Source organism: Podarcis pityusensis (assembly GCF_964106645.2).
Source record: "Podarcis pityusensis genome assembly, chromosome: 8".
Classification (NCBI taxonomy): Eukaryota; Metazoa; Chordata; class Lepidosauria; order Squamata; family Lacertidae; genus Podarcis; species Podarcis pityusensis.
The window spans coordinates 31531489-31552379 of NC_138033.1; positions in this window are offsets into that span (position 1 = coordinate 31531489).

Here is a 20891-nt window from a genome sequence, read left to right on the forward strand (position 1 = left end):
GGGGCACAGCAACAACTTTCAATATACATTAAGGGCGAAAAATCTGTGCAACAGCTGTGGGAGCCGGGAACTAGATGGCAGGCACCTTCTTCTTCAATGTTTCAAGATACATTTTACTGTTTTTCCAGAGAAGTTTGTGTATGACGTTTTGATCACAGAATTGCCAGGTGACCCTGCTCCATCACTTCCAGCAGCAGCTGCATTTGCAGGACTTGATGTTGATATCATCTTTGAGTAGCTTTTGTGCCTGCATGAGCTTTCCAGGCCACTGTAAACTCCAGTGCCACTCCTTCACCAATGGGGCAAATTTCTCCTTCTGTGTCTGAAAGGGCAGACATTCATGTTTATGATCTGCTTGCCTGTATCCTCTGCCTCGTTATTGGCTTCATTATTTCTTTATGTATCTCCTTTTGTTGTTCGCTGTTCTTTTGTTCTCTTCTCTGTCCTTTCTTCTCTCTCTGATGCTTGGCACAATTAAGGCAGCTAAATCAGCAACGGCTGGCAGCCTGGGACTGCTTGCCTCCTTAATTCTCTTTTAAGATTTGAATTTCAGATGTAGCACTGGCCTTCTGTTCGTGGAGGTCTTAAAATTACTCAGGAAATGCGAAGGCTGCATTTGCAGTTCTCCTGGGTTCCTTTTGGATGTCACTTTAAAAATTAAGAGGTAAATCTCACCCGTCATTCCCTCCCCCTTCCAATCCAAAAGGCAGAAGTTTAAGGAGCAGCAAAGTGAAAAAGTTTGAATATGCAGCAAGAAATTTCCTCCCAATAGGACCAAGAACTTGCATTTGAACCAAAGCATGTAGCACATTTGTTTTCATGAATGTGAAAATATCCTTCCCACTTTTAGCATCTTCCTGTATTTGTTGTGAGCACAGCTGTGTCACTATTCCTGGCTTCATTTCCCACATTTTGCTTTTTGTCCTGTTGGCTGAGAGAACCCACTTGATTTTCTCAAGGATATCCTGATGCTTCCAAATTAGTGCAGCTGAGCAAAACCTCAAGAATCATCACAGCCAATAGGATAAAATACTTTTTTGGGGTCTATTTGTTCAGCTGCTCTACTTTTGAAGCAAATACTGGAATTTGAGAATCATAATTTTAATGCCTTATTGTGCATCATGGTTATATTGAATACCCAGTGCCTTCTCAGTCAAAGCATGTTTGATAACATAGGCTAGTGATGGACAATTTTTGAATTTTTAGAGATCACTCGGTTCTCCAGATACTAATCGGGGAGCCAGAACATCCTGACCAATTCATGGATGATCAGACATTTGTCCCCAATCTGAAATCTAGGGAAACCCCAGTTCTGAGGACAGAGCATGGGGGTCATGCTTTGCCAGTGGACCAAGGGCCACAAATTAATCCTTTCATTTTCAAAACAGATGGACATATGAGTACCTGGATTAAAAGATGACAATCAGCATAGAAAAACTTAAGCATAGAAACTTAAGAGTGTTGAAAACCCTCATCTCTTGTATAATAATGCAAAACAACTGTGAGGAACTGCTGGTGACCAACCCCAAACAGGTGCAGCTCAGTGAAAAATCTTCCAGACCTTGAATTGACTCTACCCACCAGGTTGGCCATTGACTCTTTCTAGCCAGGAAGGAGTATAAGAGGGCAGGGGCATAGCCCCAAATGCACAATTTTGATGGGGCGTGAACCAGGTGCCCCCACAAAGGTATTCCCATCCCACCCTGCCTGTCACCAAGCATCTCAGGGCCCTGGAGCCCGGCCTGGCCTTACCACTATGTCCCCAGCCTCCTCACTGAATGGCCGCCTGGCCAGCATTAAGGAGATTCACCCACCAAGGGCCATGTCAGCTGGCTGGACTCCTCCCTGTCTGGGCAAGCAAGTAGCACAGTGCAGCCCCAGCTCCGGTGGTAAGGACTGGCAGGCACAGTGGTTTCTGTTAAACCTCTTCACACGCACACATATGGCCCAGGCGCCAACAAGCAACGCAATGATGCTCTAAGAGGGCTTCCTGCCTCCTGCTGTGCTCTCTGGTTCTGCCTTCTGTTGTGCTTTCTAATCCCGACTTGCTCTATGGTCCTAGCTAGTGGAGGCTAGTGCATTAGGGTAAATGGGGTCCTGCCCCACTAAGCTCAGTCTGCTCCCAGCTGGTTCCCCACCTCCCTGCCTTCTTCCTTAGAACTAGTCCAGGGGGTGGTGCTGACTGTCAGCTTCCTCCTCTTCCTCCTTAATCTCAGTGTTGTCTTATAGTAGCAGTTCTCAACCTGTGGGTCCCCAGATGTTGTTGGACTACAACTCCCATCATCCCTGAGCTCTGGCCTTGCTAGCTAGGGATGATGGGAGTTGTAGTCCAACAACATCTGGGGACCTACAGGTTGAGAACTGCTGTCTTATAGGAAGGACGATTGGGGCAAAGCTAGGGTTAGTTGACTCTGCCTGTCACTGGCTCTGATTCCACCTACTGTTGGTTTTCCAGCCCTACCAGCCCCAATGGGCACCACCCACCAATGGCTCCACCACTAGTTATTGATTTGCTCAGCCCTGACCACAGATTACCATGCTGTGTAGTTCCACAGCCATTTTGTAGCAAGCTAGCGTATTTGCCCACTGTGATGACCCAGTCCAGACACAGTGTTCCATTCCACAAGTGCTGAGTAGAACAGCAGACAATTGATTGTGCCTGCTACTGTAATGCCAAATGACATCTGGCAAACTTGCCTTTTCCTGCAACAACTTTCAGTGAAAGACAGGCTTCACATCACACAACCCAACCGATCAGTTGCAAAATGTAGAAGCAGGGGATCTGAAATTGGGGGCAGGAGGGAGAAAGACATGTGAGAGCTGTGTCAAATTATGCATTGTGTGGAGAAATATTAACGCCCAATGCAGTCATCCAATGACACTGAATATTGGGAGATTTGAGATAGATAAAAGGAAAGACTTCTTCACATGGTTCAAACCATGGAATTTGCTCCTACAAGATGCCCCGAGGAAGCACGTGCCATGGTTATCTGTTCATTGCTCAAACCCACTTCAGACCACTTTAAATAGCTCCCCTCCTTGCTGCCCTCAGTTCCTCAGCATCCCTTTCAGTAAAGATCAGAGTGTGCCCAGGGATTTGATTTTGGTCCAATTTCAACAACGGGAGCAGAGTTCAGGCAATGCAGAGTTAAATCTATCACTGAATAGTTTGAACTCAGTCTTCACACACCATCTTGTTTTGAATTACTGGGCTCTGATCAGTCACGAAGATGGCATTTTAAAACAAATAAATAAGCAAACAAAAAGAGCAAAGACAGCTTCTCCACTTTTTAAGTCTTTTTTATCACCTGTGTGTATTTTTTATTTCGTTTTGGGTGAACATTTATTATGAATCTCTGATCTGAGGCTATTTTGGAAGGTGATTTCTATGTTCCTATGAATGCAACCAGTCATAAATCAGGCATACTCTTACAACCTGATGTGGAGTTAGATTGCAGCATTCCCACTGTCTCTAGGGAACAAAGGAGTCTCCGCTACCTGCAGCTGGAGTGGAAACACCATTTGTATTCTTCCCTCCCATTATGAATAGCACTTTTCCTCTCAAATCTTGTAATATTCAAAACCCTTGGCCATCTTCAGAGATTGCTACCATGTTTGCATGATTGGAAATGTCAAGGGGAACATTTATAAATGAACACACCGTCTCTAGAAATGGATTGGTTCTCTTCCTATCAAAGCAGAAAATCTACCCAGAAACATGGTCATGTGTGAAGGTAGCATCCATCCTCACCCCCCTCCTGCATCCCTATCAATAAACTTTTACAGCAAATACCCCATTTTTTATTTTTATGGGCACATCGGCTGGAGAGAGATATCGGATTAATATGAGAATAAAGCAGGGCAGGGAAATGGGCCCTAAATATGGAAGGGAGGTCTGTCACGGCATCATCCAAAATTTGCAGCTTGATTCGGTGTTTACTGGGTCAGGCCACTGTAATTTATGGGTGGCTTAATCGCTCCCCTGTGCTTTCAGACTCTGGTTGAGAGAAAATGCAACTTAGTTTTGTTGTTATCTAGGGCTCTGTGCTGCTGAGTCAAGTTGCCAATGAAAGCTACCTAAAGTGAAATTCAGAGTGGATGCAATGTGAAGCAACCTGCTCAATCAAGAGGTTAGCAAGCCTTTCAAGGGACATTAAAAATAACCATTTGAACCCAGAGGGGAGGAATTTCATAGATACGTTAGGACTGATGCAGAAACTCACTTGCTCTTCAGACTCACAGAAAAAGCAGGTTGTATCAGGTGAAGTCAGACCAAGCAGGTCAAGTCTAGCCAAGGAAAGCAAAGGCAAGTCACAACAGACAAGGTCAGGTCAATATAGAGAAAGCTCATTCAAAAGTTTTCTTATGCAGAGGGCAGAGGGGAATCAGGACCCTGGATAGCTCCCATTAGGTCCTACTAGTTCAAGGTGTCTTGGCTAGCTATAAGATGTTGCCCCAGAAGGGAACTGAAGCTTTTTTGTAGGCCAACTGAGCTGAGTTTTTAAATGGTCCTCACTGGATATTGCTACCTTTGAGTACTGCAAGACTGGTAAAATAGAGGTAATGCATGGGATTCATCCTCTGGCTACATGCGTAGTGACAGGGCTATGTGGTGAAGCACTACATGCGCAGGACCAATTTGACAAAATATTTCCCTTCCAGAAAAAGAGGGCTGGGTTGTATGAAGATGACTTGCACCAAGACAGACCATTGGCCCAGCTAGCTCAGTATTTTCTACAATGACTGGCAGTGGTTCACCAGGATTTCAGGCAACAGACTTTTCCCACCCTACTAGGAAACATCTCTGGATCCAATGCCATTTGTAAATTATTATTATTTATTAAAACCTCTTTGGGTGTTGTCCATCAGAAGTTGCCTCTTCACCTGTGTGCAGAGAGGCCACCTGTCTGCTTTTCTACCCTTTGCACAAGCTTTCCTTGCTGGGTGGGAACATGAGCTGGCCTAAGCTGGGAAGGGCATCAGAAGTCACAAACTGGGGAGTTGTGGAGTTCACATGTCTTTGTCTTTGTGTCACTATGGTAGATTGCCAGAGGAGGAAGTTGTTGATCTCCTCTTTGTTGCACTGTGGTATGCCAGAGGATAGAATTTGCCACTAAAAGCTCTGCAGGGATCCAGTGACTCAAAGAGCCAAGGGGATTGTACCACCTGGTATTATTAAGCTGTTGATTCTCACCCAACTCTCCCCAATGAGCATCTTGTTGAGCTGCTGAACCTTTAGAAGCTGTCACCAAATTTCAGCCTAAAGTGGAATTTGATGTGACATCTATCAGAAGCCCAGAAAACTATGAGGAGACTCCTGGGATTTCCCTGGGGTGTTCCACTCTTCTCTAAGGACACGTTCACAATGTACATTTAAGCACTATGACTCTACTTTAAACATTTGCAGCATCCCCCAAAGAATTCTGGGAGCTGTGGTTTCTTAAGGGTGCTGAGAGGCCAACTATTCTTCTCACAGAGCTACAATGCTCAGAGTTTGCACAAGGATTGATTGTTAAACCACTCCAGAAATTACAGCTCTTAGAGGGAAATAGTGGTATCCTGACAGTCATTAGCACCCTTAGCAAACTACAGCTTGCAGAATTCCTTGGGAGAAGTCATGTATGGGGTGAAGAGAACAGGTTTTTACACTTTTTAAAATGGAGCTGATTTACTCCAGGTAAGATTCTTTGTATAGGGTGAAGATTTCCTGTTGCACGATTATATATTTGTGAGTTGAGGGATAATCCCTCTTCCAACCTCTCCTTCTTTTTCCTCCCCACCTCACAGTTGCAAAGAAAGAGGAACATTCTTTTAATTTAACCTTGCAAAATAGGTGAGAAAGTTGGCACATACCCCTTTCACTCTTGATCATCCTTGCAAAAGCATCTCCTCGGATTCCTCCAGTTTGCTGGAAATGACTTCAGCCTCACCTCATCTACTGTTGCATTAAAGTGATGGGAAAGAAGGAAAGACGTTTACCAGCCTCCCATTGCTGTTTACACACACGGCAGACACTGCTTGGTTTGTCAGAATTATTGAAGATGAAAATCAAGCTGTTATGACAAGCTCTCCCACTTGCAGCACTGCATGCTGATGACCCAGCTGCAATTTCCGGACAGGACTTCTTGGCATCTCTCTTGAAAAGGACGGAATCACCACTCACAAGGGGACAGTCATGGATGGGCACACAACATTTTGAAACAATGACATGACGGGGTCTCTGTGTTTATTTTATTTTAAGCACTGCAGGGTGGGGGTTTCCACTTATTGCTTCAGCCACATCATCAAGTGCTGGCAACGGGGGGGGGGGGGGGGGGACAGGGGAAACCATTCTCAGCCTGAGAGCTGCATTCCCTTCTGGGCTACCTTCTCAGTACCACAAGCCACAAACGTGAGACCTTAGGCAAAAGGTGATCAAGGCAATGAATGTGGCTCTTCCCCATTGCATACCACCTGACAGCCTGATAACTGGCGATGCCAGGGATTGAAACTGGGGCCTTCTGGGGCCTTTTGTAGGCATGGCAGGTGCTCTACCACCAAGCTGCCAGGGGACCAGCCCAGCACAAAGGACAGAGCCCTGCACACAGCTAACAGTGCCTGACTCAAGAGTGGGAGAACCAACAGTGAGTGGCATGGTGGTGCTGTAGAACTTTGATTACTCCTGAGTAGACTTCCCACCAGTGTTTCTTTTTTTAGCCAAAGCATACCAGAGCACACTTTTGGCACCTTTCAGGCAGGCGGCATTGCAGGCCAGCTCTCCCGCCCACCCCACCCCCGGGCTTCTTGCCTTTACATACTTCTGAGAAGCCCAAAATGAACATTTCAAGTCAAAATGGAAACTGGCCAGCTTGTGCAAGTCTACACTTTTTTTAGATCTATGACTCCACCTAACTCCTAGCTGCTCCTAGCCACAATTGGTCAAACTACAGGATGGGGCCAATTTGTATTTCATTTTCTCCAATCCATCTCCTTTGTAGCAGCAGTGGGCTTTAAGCTTTCCATCCAAGCCTCTACCGTTGCACACACACACACACACACACACACACACACGCATGAGGTCCCTTCCGAGCTGCCCTAGCCATTCACCTGAATCTAAAAGAGCAAGGGATTTATTTGAACAGAACCAGCAGTGACCCCCAAACCATCTAGGGGGGGAGCATTGCTTCCCACTATCCCAGCCTAGCTCTCACAAATGAGATTTTGTGTTGGATCCCATGTTGTTTGCATCCCAATCACTCTCCTATCTTCAAAACCAGTCAAAACCAGCCAGCTTCAGAATCTGCTTCCTTCTTTACAGCACACTGCATAATATCAAAATCTCTGTGGGGTTATTTGATAAGAAGGATTTTCTCCCTGCTCATTCACATCCTGGCCTCAGCTGAAGCCTCTCCCAGGGCACCCCACCTTCATTCTGATAAAGGTGTGCTGCTAATTGAATTACAACCAAATGCAGCCCCATTACAATTAAAAGGCAATTACACGGGCAAATTGGCACTTAATTTAGGTGCAACAAACAAACATCTTTTATCAAAAATGGCATTTCATAGTATGTCGTTTCCAGCTTGCCTGAGAAACACTCCATCTTCTTTGGGTTATATTTAACAGGGAACCCTAGGGTAGCTTTGCATACAAAATATTCAGCTGCACTTTCAGTCAGTTGCAAAAGGGGGGGAGCCATGGTTTGGGTAAACAAGACACTTCAACAATAATTGCAAGCAAGTAATTTGGATACGGATTCTGGAAAACATGAGCAATGTGTGTAATATGAAAAATAGGCTGTTTATATCGTCATTTGTGTGTGTGTGTGAAAATGCTTCAATTTGGAAAGGGGGATGAGAGTACCATTTGAACAAGGGAGTAGCAAATGCCATAATATTGAAATACTGAACACATTAAAGCATAAATCAAACGTGGATGTGAATTGGCTCTGTTCAAGTGCGGATGAATTCTAAAGCACCAAAGACTTTGCTTAAGTGGGAGGGCTTGATGTTACAGCTAGTTCGGGAAATGCCTTTTTTTGGATGGAATCCCATTTTCCCCTAAGGACTACGTTCTGAGTTTGGAGGTATTCTTAGATAGAGATTGACAGATCTGTCAGTTTTTGTTTCTCTCAGGTTTTAAATCTAGCCCCATTTCTGCATCTTTGCAAACTTTTCTTTTAAAGTCCTTTCCTTGTGAACATGTATATGCATTTCTTGTGTACATTTCTCCTGATACATGAATTTTGAGAATGTATTGTGGTTTTTATTCCCCCCCTAATATGCACATGCACTCTTTCCCCATGTGTGCTCTTTTGCATACACTTTTGGGTTGGTGAAGTGCAGATTTCATTTCCATTTCTATATTGATTTGGGAAATGTGAATAGGTAGGTTTGCATTAAGATGCAAACTGAACAAATGTCTTTCCCATCCCTATGTGTGGGTGAAACATTGAGAGTACTCTTGCACTCAGATTTTGCTTGCAGGCTTTCCATAGGCATCTGGCTGGGCACTCTGAGAACAGGTTGCTGGACTTTGATGGGCCTTTGGCCTGATCCAACAGTAGTCAAATGGGGCCCACAGCCTGATTTTACTTGGACCTCTGGGTTCATCCCCACCTATCAGCTATTCAGTGGGGAACAGCTGAGAGAGAAAAGGGGTTTTAATGTTGTGCAAAGTGTAAACTGCAGGCTCCTTCCTCTGCTAGAAGATCAAAGCTGAGGAAGAAACGACTCAGGAAAGAGAGAGAGACTTTAGTTTTTGGCAAGTACGCAAAAACTCGAGCATGCCATTTCCAGGATGCCGTTGCATCTTGAAGTTGCACGTTTTGAACAGCTGTAAGGCAGGGCTTGCAGTTCAGCTGTGCATTGATTTGCATTCTTCTGCTTGAATTGCTAAGTTCTTTTTGCCTTTTGTGCAGTCAGGACAGATAAAGAGCACTGGAGAGCTTTGTCCCCACTCCCACAAACTTTATTGTAAATAAAGTCTGTGGAGAAAACGGAAAGCGAAATTTCAGATCTGCAAAACCTGCACTTCCAAAAGGGCCATATAATGTTTGTTCTGCCTCTGTTCAAAGTCAGTCTTCCAGTGTGGAAGCACTTACACCTTGGAGATCCCTTCAAGTGCCCCTCTCTGTACTGTTTTAGATGCCTGCTAAAATGCATCTTATTTCAGCAAGCCTGTCCAGACACATATTTTAGTTATTCATGCAAGTTTGGAATATTTGCTGGTTATATTTATGTATTAGTAATAATTGTGTTGTTGTAGTTGTAGCAGTTGTTTAAATTTGTATACCGCCTTTCATCCGTAGATCTCAGGGTGGTTCGCAATATAAAATGACAATATGAAAACACACATAATACATAATAAGTTTAAGAATCTACCTGAAACCACGTGTGGACTCAGAGCCTCTTCAGGAACCAATGGTGCCACTGTGGCTGGACCTTTGTTTTTTTTTTTTTTTAAATGATATTTATTGATTTTCCAACCATTTAAACACAATAGAACAGAAAAAAACAAAAAAGGAAAAGAATAAGAAAAGAAAAGAAAAAACATAAGATTAACAAAACAAAACGCAAACCATTTAAAACACAAAACAATTTCAATATCTTAGCTTTCATTCCCTTATTTCCACGACCTCCTCACACCTCCCTTTTTGTATTCCACTTCTATTAATTGTTTCAGCAATTCCTTTCCATCTTCCTCTGTTTTCTATCCTATAATTATCTTAACATATTCTAATCTTATTTTTCCCTTTAATACTCTATTAGTCTATTTATACTTAATTCCTTATAGCATTTCTACTAAAGCCATATAACTTCATTCCAACATTTTTCTAACATTCATTATTTTTACAATGTTTCTATAAATAATCTTAAACTTTTTCCAGTCTTCTTCCACCGTCTCTTCTCCCTGGTCTCGGATTTCTGCCAGTCGTTTCCGCCAATTCCATATAGTCCATCAACTTCATCTGCCATTCTTCCCGGATAGATAAATCTTGTGTCTTCCAGTACTTCACAATGAGTATTCTTGCTGCTATTGTTGCATACGTGAAAAGAGTTCTATCCTTCTTTAACACCAATTGGCCGACCATGCCCAGGAGAAAGGCCTCTGGTTTCTTCAAAAAGGTATATTTAAATACCTTTTTCATTTCATTATGAATCATCTCCCAAAGTGTCTTAATCCTTGGGCATGTCCACCAAAGGTGAACTCTAATCCTCAAATTCGTCTGTTTTTCTTTGAGTTCAGTCATAGCAAGCGTCAACTTATATTCATCAAGTTGCTTCTGTAGGGCTGGGGCTCTCTTGCCCTTTCTCTCCAATTGTGTTTCTATACATTCAGCAACAACAGCTTTTTCCCTGGCCTCCTCCACAGTTTGCCGTATCGAAATAGGTTCCTGTGTCAATTTCTGGGTAGTTTCTATATTAGTATTATTTATACTTTCTATATTTAAGTTAGTCTTAATGATTGAAACATCCACTTTCGCATTTATCGTGTCCATTTTCCTGTGAAGCTGATCCAATGACTCATTTATCTTAAATAATGCCACCACTAGAGCCTCTTCTGTCAACATTTCTCTTGGTTTTACATATACTGGTACAAAGGCTCAGAAAAAGCAGGGGGGCCTGATGGTAGACCTCTCCTGGATTGTTGCCAGGTCCTCCCAGACTTTAATGTTTTGTCAGCAGTTGACTGGTCTGTTTTTCCTCTTCCATTTACCATAACACTTAAAAGATTCAAGGTCAGTCCCAGAGTCTCACGGTTTTTAACTTGCAGCTGGAAATTTCCCTAACCCAACTCTTGTAAAGCAACCGGTTTCAAAGGCTTCCACTAGGGGGAAACAGTTTCTATTTGTAATAGTCAATAGTATCCTCTTTTAAACAATCCGAAAATTAGTTTCAAGTTAGTTTCAATTTTCAGTTACTTTTATTCCTTTTTAAAGCAACCGGAAACAGTAGAAACAATGTATTTCTCTTGTTTAACTAGCTGTCAATGAACGTTCTAAACACTGTCAATGAACATTCCAAAGTACGTCAGTCCTACTAGCAGCCCGTTTCCAGGGTCAGAGCGGCGGTATTTTAGATCTCTTCGCTCTCTCCTGCAGGCATATTCAGTCCACAACTCCCCCCCCCCTCCTGCCTTCAAAGGGGGGTTTTGTTCTTTACCAATGGAAATTTAATCTTTTACAAAAGAGTTTCCAGGACTCCAGCTTTCAACTTCATTGCCTCAGTCTATTTACAAAAGGGGGAGGCGGACTTCCTGTTTTGAACCTCCCTGCTTCGATACCAAATTATACTTTTAGAAATCCACTTCTCCTGTTTCAGCTCTACTCACGGGTAATTACTTTAAGGTCAAATTGTCCACAGGAAAAAGTCAGCGCTCTCCAGCAACGGCTGTGCGGCTTCGCTCTGTGGAAGAAGCAGACGATTCGAAGCATCGCGCCGCTCAGCCCACGTCACTCCGGAGCCCCAAAAACGGGTTTCCCCGCGAGTAGGGGAGGCGCAGAAGGTGCCCGCCGAATCCCACGTTCACAGGCTTCTCCCGTCTGTGATTTTTACGGGTCTCCGCCTTCGCCGTGGTGGCCAGACCCAATTTTCCTCGGGGTAAATTCCTCCCAGTCAGAGGAATTCCACCATTGCCGATGGCACCAACCCGGAAGTCCTGTGGCTGGACCTTTGGGCTGAATTCCAGAGTCCCATGGCCCAGGATGCCCCACCAAAGTCCATCCAGAGAGCAGCAGACAAACAGACCCCGTATCAGCATCTCAGCTGACTGGCTTTGGTCTCTTCAATATCCTTTTTCTTCTTATTTTGTTTACAAAAACTTTTATATTCGGGGGCTGGCCAGTCAGGTTACAGATGCTCATTTCATCATTTTACTTTTAAAACTATAAAACTATATTATCCTTTTCTACCAGGAAATAATGCTTATTCCAAAATAAATGTTTTGATCACCAGGGCTTCAGGAGCAACCTCTAGTTTTATGACTGTAGTTATGGTAGTTATGACAGTGCTATGACTCAAGCGAGTTTAAACTGTGAAAGTGCCTGTGCTCAGATCATTTTCTTTCTTTCTTTTTGACAATGAGTTTGGCAAACTGTAGGTTCCCTCTTGGTTCTAACAGTGGGAATGCAGAAGTACAGTAGCTGTAAAGCTACTTTGGGGAAATGGTGTCAGGGGAGCAGGGAAATGTAGATTATGTGCTTCACAACTGAAATAAAACAGATGGATGCCTAGGATGGGGAATATGTGGCCTTCCAGGTTTTTCCCCTATTATAACTCACATCATCCTTCATGGCTGACCATATTGGCTGGGACTGGTGGGAGTCGAGGTCCAAAAACATCTGGAGGCCAGCAGTTCCACATCCCTGCTCTGATATTACTTAGCTACACCACTGTCCAGCCAAGTGGAGAACAGCAATATGTATCAATAGGCTCTATGGCTGGCAGGCAGACATATAAAGGTTCTCCACTGGCCAGAACTGGTATAAAAGCAAGGATTAGCTTCAAACAGCCTGCCACACTTCCATCTCCATATTTCAGTTCTCCTAACCGCCTCTCGTTCTGGGCCTAGATTTGGGTACACTTGTCCATGGGCTATAGTCTCAACTTGAGAAAAGCTTGGCATTTTTAAAAAATAGTCTATATAGTCATGGTTTTTAACTGCTAGTCATCAGTACTTCATTAACAGCTTACAAAGGACAATGAGCCATATAAAAGGATGCATAGAATCCAACTACATACAGTTTGAGAGTGTGTTTTGTTAAATAAATGTTCTGTATGACCACAAACAAACAAAGGAAATGAAACTCTGCAAGGGTTGCAGGATCTGAAATGGGGTATTCTTTTTCTTAGAATGTGGCAATTAACCAGAAATTACACTCATGAATTTGCAACAACTCATTCTCTCCGGCTCAGCTGAAGGCCTGATCTTCAAAGCTACCCTCACTTCAAAGTCAAAACTTCCACAAAAGACATCTCCATGATGAATCATTCAATGGTTCCCCCCCCCCCCACCCCGCCTTGCTACTACCCATATGTGGCTGTAATATTTGTCAGACCAAATATTTCAGGCAGAATCTCGGCATGCAAAAATCAATTGTCTTCCTTCTGTTCTTCCATTTGTTTGAGCAAGGGTAGGGGGATGGGTCACCTGCTTCCCACTGTCCTTGGTGCTGAACAGGCTCCTTGTCTTCTGCATTGGTCACCCACTCTCCACTGTCCTTGGTGCTGAACTGCCTGCTGCTTTGGCACGCAAGAGGCTGCTCCATCCGGATGGACAGGTTCTCATGCCCTGCCTTAAACAACAAAGATTCTGCCAATCATGCAGATGAGGACAATTCTGGATGCATAGCTGGTAGTCCAAACTGGAGGGCGGCCTCCCCTTCCCTAGAGGGCAACCTAATCAGAGCAGCAGCTGTGTATTGGCTGCACAGGCAATATTTGTTCCACACTCTTGGCACCTCACCCTATTTGCATGTATTTAGATGGTTATTTTCTTTCCCAAATGAAAAAGGTGGGGAGGGGGCAAGGCTAAGGGAAGGAGTTTTGGTTTGTTAATTCTTTCCCCCTCTGGAACCAGAATAGGAAGAAGTTGATCAAGTTGATGGAACACAAAGTGTTCAATATTCTTTTTCTTTTAAAGGGAGCTTCAAATCACATCAGTGGGTGACATTTCCAAACAGCAGGTGTGAAAAGAAAGGAAGAGGCAATAATTAGAGACTAAGCTTTAACCTTTGCCAGATGTTTTTGACTATAGCCAACAGCCCCAGCCAGAGAGTCTGTGGCTGATGGGAGCTGTAGTTCAAAATGTCTGGAGAGCACCAGATCAACCACACAAAAACCTGGGTGCATCTAGCCCAGCATCCTGTTCCCACAGTGGCCAACCAGATGCCCCAATGAGAAGTCGACAAGGAGGACCCAAGTGCAACAGTAACACCCTCCCCACTTGTGGTTCCCAGCAATTGGTGTCTGGAGGCATTTACTACCCCCGATGTTGGAGGCTGTTCTAAATAGTGTCTCTGCCTTTCCCTTTACTGGGTGGACAACACAAGCACACCACCCAAGTATCCTCTTAGTTTTCCTAACTTGCTTTAGTCACTAAACTATGCCAGAGAAATCAAAAGGACACTCCGAAGGCGTGTTTGTGTCACCCTCACAAGTTTTTGAGGGGTGCCCATAGGGATGGGTGTGAATTCTGCAACCCACCCACCCCCTCCCTAGGATCTGGTTTGGGATTTTATTTGCAGAAGTGGAAAATAAATAGTGTTGATTTTGTCTCATCAATTGCTGTCCCAGTGCGTGCTTGGCGCCAAGTTTGGCAGCCATGTGCTGTGCTGACCCCAGAGATGTTCTCAATCCCAATGCCAGAGCCATTGGATCATGTGCACCCATTAGGTGCACTGCGGTCTTCCACCCCCACTGGTTCCCAGGTGGAACTTTTAATCCAATGTTTTATATCTTTTTATCTCACATAGTTTATTGGGCTCTGACTTAATAGATAGATATGGATTGGGTTGGACAGGTAGGATTTGAGCTTCTTCATATTTTTGTGGGGCTTGAGAAGAAATGTCTTGGTGAAACAAACCAAGATCTATGGCAACCACCCCCAACCTGGTGCACTCCAGATATTATAGACTACATCTCCCATCAGCCCCAGCCAGCACAGCCATGGTTCAGAACATCTGGAGGACCCCGGTTTGGTGTAGGCTGGTCCATGTAGGCCAACATTATTCTCCCAACAGTGACCAGTCACACTGGTCTCTGAGAGTCCTGCAAGCAAGGAAGGTATGCCATGGCCATCCACAGTGTTGTGTCTGCACTTGGCATCTGACCTTCAAAGGCTTCTTCTGAAGGCCTGATCTAGCTCTCATCTATCCATTGACAAATTTACCCATCATAGATGCATCATTTCTACCCCACCCCCTTTAAGCTACCTTACTTGCTGTCATTACAATCTCCACTAGTGAATTCCATGCATTTCTTATGCAATTATAATAAAGTATTGTGACCTACCTGGAGCCCTTGAAAAGGAGTCAGCTGTATTATGTGGTGGGGGTTTTTGTGGGATTCTTGGGATTTTAAAAAATGAAAATAAGTAAATAACATCCCAGCTTCTTATTCATAATCCAATTTTCCTTAATTCAATTCATCTGTTCTCAGCTTGAGTTTATGAAATTTGCTATCTGTTGAGTAATTTGCCTTCATTTGTACAACTCGATTAATTCATTTAACTTGTCTTCAAGGAAATGAAAGTTGAAAGCATCACAATCTGACTCACTCCCCTGTTGAAATTGGGATGGAAACCATCACGAAGCTCTCTCTAGAGGGAGGAAAACAACAACCGCCTGCCTCTCTCTGTGGTGTTCCAAGAGCCCATTCCATGACAGCTGGAGGTGCCTTGGGAGGAAATATTTCAAGCTTAATGGGGAATTTTCATGGCCAGCTGCAGGGACCGCCCAAGGAAGAAAATTCATTGACTTTTGAGGGTAGTAGCTCAGTTTTGTCTGCAGCGCCTGGGGGCATGTACAGCATTTGATCTATTTGACTGTGGGGCTGGTTCACACACGCACACTACCTCTTTACTCCTGACTTACACCTCTGGAGCCTGGTTTACACATGCAAGTTCATCACCATGCCTTGATGGCCATATATACTGATGGTTATAGTCCACTATAATTCTGTGAGGCCTCCCCTAGCAGCCTTTTTCAGAACTGGGCTCAGTAAGCCTCATTTTAAAAGAAAGAAATGAAGAATGTGAGTTTATTCTAATCCAAATTACAAACATAATTTGGACACTGATATCACTGGCAGGGCAGTGCAATGAGACCCCCACCATGAAATCCCAGTCCTCCTTACCTGTCTGTTTCTGGGGCTTCTATAATTGTTGCAGTGTGGAGGAACAGAAGCCGTCCCTGGCATCTGGAATGCTGCTATGGCAGTGACACAGGCACCCTAGAAAACAATTATCTCAGTGCCTGCCATCCTTCGTATATGGGCACTGGGTGCTCTGGGAACATGCAGTGCTCCGGGAATGTTACATTTCCCAATGTCACTGGTGCCTGAGATGCTGCCATTGCAATTTTCAAGGTACCACTTTGAAAGCATCAGCCAGGGAAGGGCGAATGGAGGCTCATGGAAGGGGTCAGTAGAGGAATCGGTCCCCAGTGTGCTCTCAGTGGTGCAGCATTTCAGGTATCGGGAAGGGAGAATGAGAGAGTGAGAAATCTTCCTGCCTTGCAGTGAGCTAGTTTAGGTGGATAGGTAGGTGAGAGGGTGGGAGTGAAGAGAATTTATCAAGCTCATTTTGCATTTGAAACAAAGAAACTCTGTTGGAGGCATGTGCAGGTAGGGGGTGGGGAGCTACCTGGTTCAGAATTCAGACACACATTATGAGTGCACCAATTTCTTCTTCTTTTCTAAACAAGGTACTTCCAGGTTTTGGTGGCATCACTAATATCCAGACAGCAATATCACAGCATTCATCCTGAGGTTACTCTGGAGAGCCTCTTACACCCTTCTATTTCACAAAAAGAATTTGCTGAAGCCCCAAAAGAGAGCTAGATTTAAATTCCTCTCTCCTGCCTCCTTTTTCTTTCTGCCTTCTTACTCATTACTCATACTAAGTACAACAAAGCTAGCTTATCCCCCCCCCCACTTCTAATTTCTAAGCTCCTAATGACTGTGTTATTAAGCTGGTGATAACCAGTTCAATTGTGCATGTCCTTTGATCGGTTCCCATCCCAAACAGCATCGCATCTCCTCTGGCAGAGATGGAGCCAGGAAGCCTATTAACACCTCTTTTCCGTCACCAGGATACCTTGGCCCTGTAATTAAAGGGGCTTGTTTTCTCAGATGAAAACAATGAGGTGTGATCAGAAGTGGGAAGCGGGGAAGATTTCAGTATGGAAAGCTTACTGAGAGAGGTCACAAATATGGCTTTGTACTATGCATCATTGACTTAGGAAATTCATTACCTTAAGAAAGTCAATGTGGTATAGTGGTTAGAGTCTCAGACTAGAACCTGGGAGACCAGGGTTCAAAGCCCCACTTGGCCATGAAGTTCAGTGAGTGGCATTGGACTAGTCACTGCCTCTCATTCTAACCTAACTCACAAGGTTGTTGTTGGGATTAAATGAGGAGGGGGAGAACCATGTACACCACCTGACACTCATTGGAGAGAAAGTTAGGATATAAATGCAGTAATATAGATAAATAAATAAATGAATAAATATATGTGATAAATGCAACAAATACAATAACTAATGGATGCCATGATAGATAGAAGCAGTACTAGTAGCTTCTAAAAATGGATCAGACAAATTCAGCATAATGGCTGAAAGGAAACTCCCTGATCCGTTTCAGTATACCTCTGGATATCAGAAACTGGGGAACAACCAAAAGTAGCAGGCTGTTTTCTTCGTGCCCCTTGAGCTTCTGGTGCAACACAGTTGGAAACAGTGCTGGACCAGGTGCTTATCCACACTTACCTTTCCTCTTCTCTTTCCAGGCACGGTGTGCAATTTAAAGTTCCATGTCTTTTTTTGTTCCAGGCATTTCCCCACAAAAACATGCTCTTTAAAGCTCAATCAGAGCAAACGTCAACCCATGAAAGAACCTCAAATGATGTTTGCTCTGATTCAACTTTAAAGAGCAACTTTTTGCGAGGAAAGCTCAGGGCAAAAAAACCATCAAAACATAAAACCCACTCAGAAACAGAGCATTAAGGTGTGGGTCTCTTGCATGAGAGCACAGCCCTCCCAATACAGGATGCCCCTGACAGTTGATGGATATGCGCCATGGACCCCCTGGGTGGGTTATGCAGACTCCCTAGACTCCACAGATAACCAATTGGGAACCATTGGTATACACAGTAGTGTGGTAGATAGACCTATGGTCTGACTCAGTTATAAGGCAGCTTCCCATGTTCCTGACCACTTGAACAAAGCAAAGAAGTTTGATCCTTATTCTGCTGTTTAAGTTCAGGATTCGACTGGCTGCAGTCTTAAAAGGTCAACATTTTACTAAGGCATATCCAGCCCTCATCTTCCCCATACCCCAAGGCAATTCTGGGCATCTGTTTTATGCTTTTTGCACAGAGATGTAGCGAGCAATTATCCTCCTTTTAAATCCACTGACTCCTCAGATGTGTCATTCTTCCTGAACAACATGTTGTCATCATTACAGAATGAAATATTTTGCTCTTGTGCTGGGAGACGTTGCGCTGTATTTAAATCACCTATTCATAAATATGGAGTGTTTCAGGTTCACTGAGTTGTCAGTTTTTGTCTCGGGATCAGGATTCTGTGGGGTTGTTGGCGCTTCAACCTGGAAGGTGTGCTTGATGCCATTATGAGATGCAGGGGGCCCCCGACACATGCAGTCATGCATACGCACACTGTTTCCATTTATTTTCAGAAAGATTTCCAAGGAAAGAGACGATGGGAGGGATCGGCCCAAGAAATATCATATACTTTTATCCCAGCCTTCCCCAAGCTGGTCCCCTCCAGATGCTGCTGGACCAGTCATCATGTATCAGAGATTATGGGATTTGTAGTCCAAAACATCTGAGGGCCCCAGGTTGGGGAAAGTCTGGCTCATCCTGTTACGAGGTTATGTCTGAACCCCCACATGTGTTTGCCATGTGTAAAGCCTCAATGTACGCTACTCAATGGAACTTTTGTGTGGAGTCAGGATGTCTGTCTGTTTAAAATGAATGCATACCTTTAACACTTATGCCTGATAAAAAAAAGTTATCACACCTGAAAATAGAAAAAAAAAGATTGGTTTTTTTACCTGGAAATGAAAGATATACAGTGTCTGGGTGCTGCTTTAGACAGCAAGGCTACAAATATCCGGGGAGCAAATAAAAATTTATCTCATATGCACACCATAACCCTATAGAGTAAAAGAGTCCCTAATGACCCAAAAGCCTAGAGATTGAATGTAGCAATGTGTCACATTACTCGTGCTAAAGGAAAGAAAAAGAGGGGATGGGTATACCTGATCTTGGGGCAAGCAGAGTGCAAGCCCAGGGATTTGAGATTTGTGCCTTCTGCAGGGGTTAAGCTCTCCTCTTCAAAGACAACAGTGTTTCTCACCTGTTCTTTAGGTCTGTGGTCCAGTGAAGTCTAAGTTTTATCCTTGAGATAACTGAGGAGGAAAGAGGGGGTCTTGTTCGAGCTGTGAACTAATCATTGAAAACCTGGAGTTTAAGTATACTTTGACTCTAACTTCTATGGAGAAGGGAGGGACTTGCTTAGTGAGTGAATAACCTGACATCAGGTTCTTTGAACTACAGTGGTACCTCAGGTTACATACGCTTCAGGTTACATACGCTTCAGGTTACACACTCCCCTAACCCAGAAATAGTGCTTCAGGTTAAGAACTTTGCTTCAGGATAAGAACAGAAATCAGGCTCCAGCGGTGCGGTGGCAGCAGGAGGCCCCATTAGCTAAAGTGGTCTTCAGGTTAAGAACAGTTTCAGGTTAAGAACGGACCTCCGGAACGAATTACGTAAGTACTTAACCCAAGGTACCACTGTATTTGTTCTAAATCATTTACTATCGTGTTTCTGTGGATGTTTTATCCCTGTAATTCCTGAATCATAATTTTACCTTTAAAAAGATATCCGTGGTCTGTTTGGAGTCTGATTCCTGCTTACAGGAAGTTGATAAACAGTCAAACAGTCAACAGCCCTCCTTGAAAAATACAAGGATTAGTGCTCTGATCTTTTCTACAACTGTTAGGGTCATGAGCTTGTACCAGGATCACAGATAGTTAATAAGGGGTGTATTTCATATTAAAGTCAGGCCAGCCATTGAAATGCCGTGATCCATAGAAATAAACTATTAAAAAGTTGAGATTAGCACCTCATTGTTACAATCTCTTTTGACAATATTGGTCCAGCCAAGGTAACTATGAGATGAAGCACATGGTCAGCAGACTCCAATCGTACAATTTTAGATATGTATGTATGTTTGCATGTATGCATGCATGTATTAAAATCTGCCTATAGGACGTCAGGGAACAGGTGCTTTAATACAAGGGTGCATTTAAACCAGGCTTCCTCAACCTCCACCCTCCAGATGTTTTTGGCCTACAACTCCCATGATCCCTAGCTAACAGGACCAGTAGTCAGGGATGATGGGAATCGTAGTCTCAAAACATCTGGAGGGCCGAGGTTGAGGAAGCCTGATTTAAACTGTTGCTCTCTATTTTGTGGTCCTCAGTTCTATACCCTGCAGCCAGTTCTACAGCTTCTTGCATTTCACAACTGAATTGTGTACCAATCAGGCCCTGCTGCATTTCTCTCCTGCCCATTTCAACAGGACTGGCTCACCTTTGTGGGCCATGGGCCATATTCACTCGTGACCATCCCTCCGGGGCCACATGCAAGTGGTGGATGTGGCCACCGCCCCGCTCTTGGGTGTGTGCATGCACACTGCAGATGATGCACAGAGGCAGATGCCCACACAGATGCACAGCCCCCTTTCCCTAGCAGATAAGCTGTGGTCAGTACTCTCTCTCCAATCCACAAAGGAGAGGTCTGATTATCGGGGGGGGGGTCTGCATTCTGCCCACCCCAGTGTTGCATCCACTGTTTTGCCACCACTGCCAAATTGCTTGGTGGGGAGGGGGCAGATCAGGGGTTAGCCAGGCCATACAATGGTTTTCTGCAACACCATGTCCTGTTCTTCCACACAACAGCCTGCAGCAAAGTTTCTTAGCCACCTTGAGGGTGTTGACAATGGAAAGGTGGGATACAAATCTAATGAATAAATATATAAGCAGATCATATTTCTGGGAAGGCCCATGGATCACATGCCTTGAATTCAGAAGCTGCTCAGTTCAGTTCTCAGCATCTCCACATTCTCACCCTGGGCCAGCAGGGGGATACTGTAGATAGTTTTC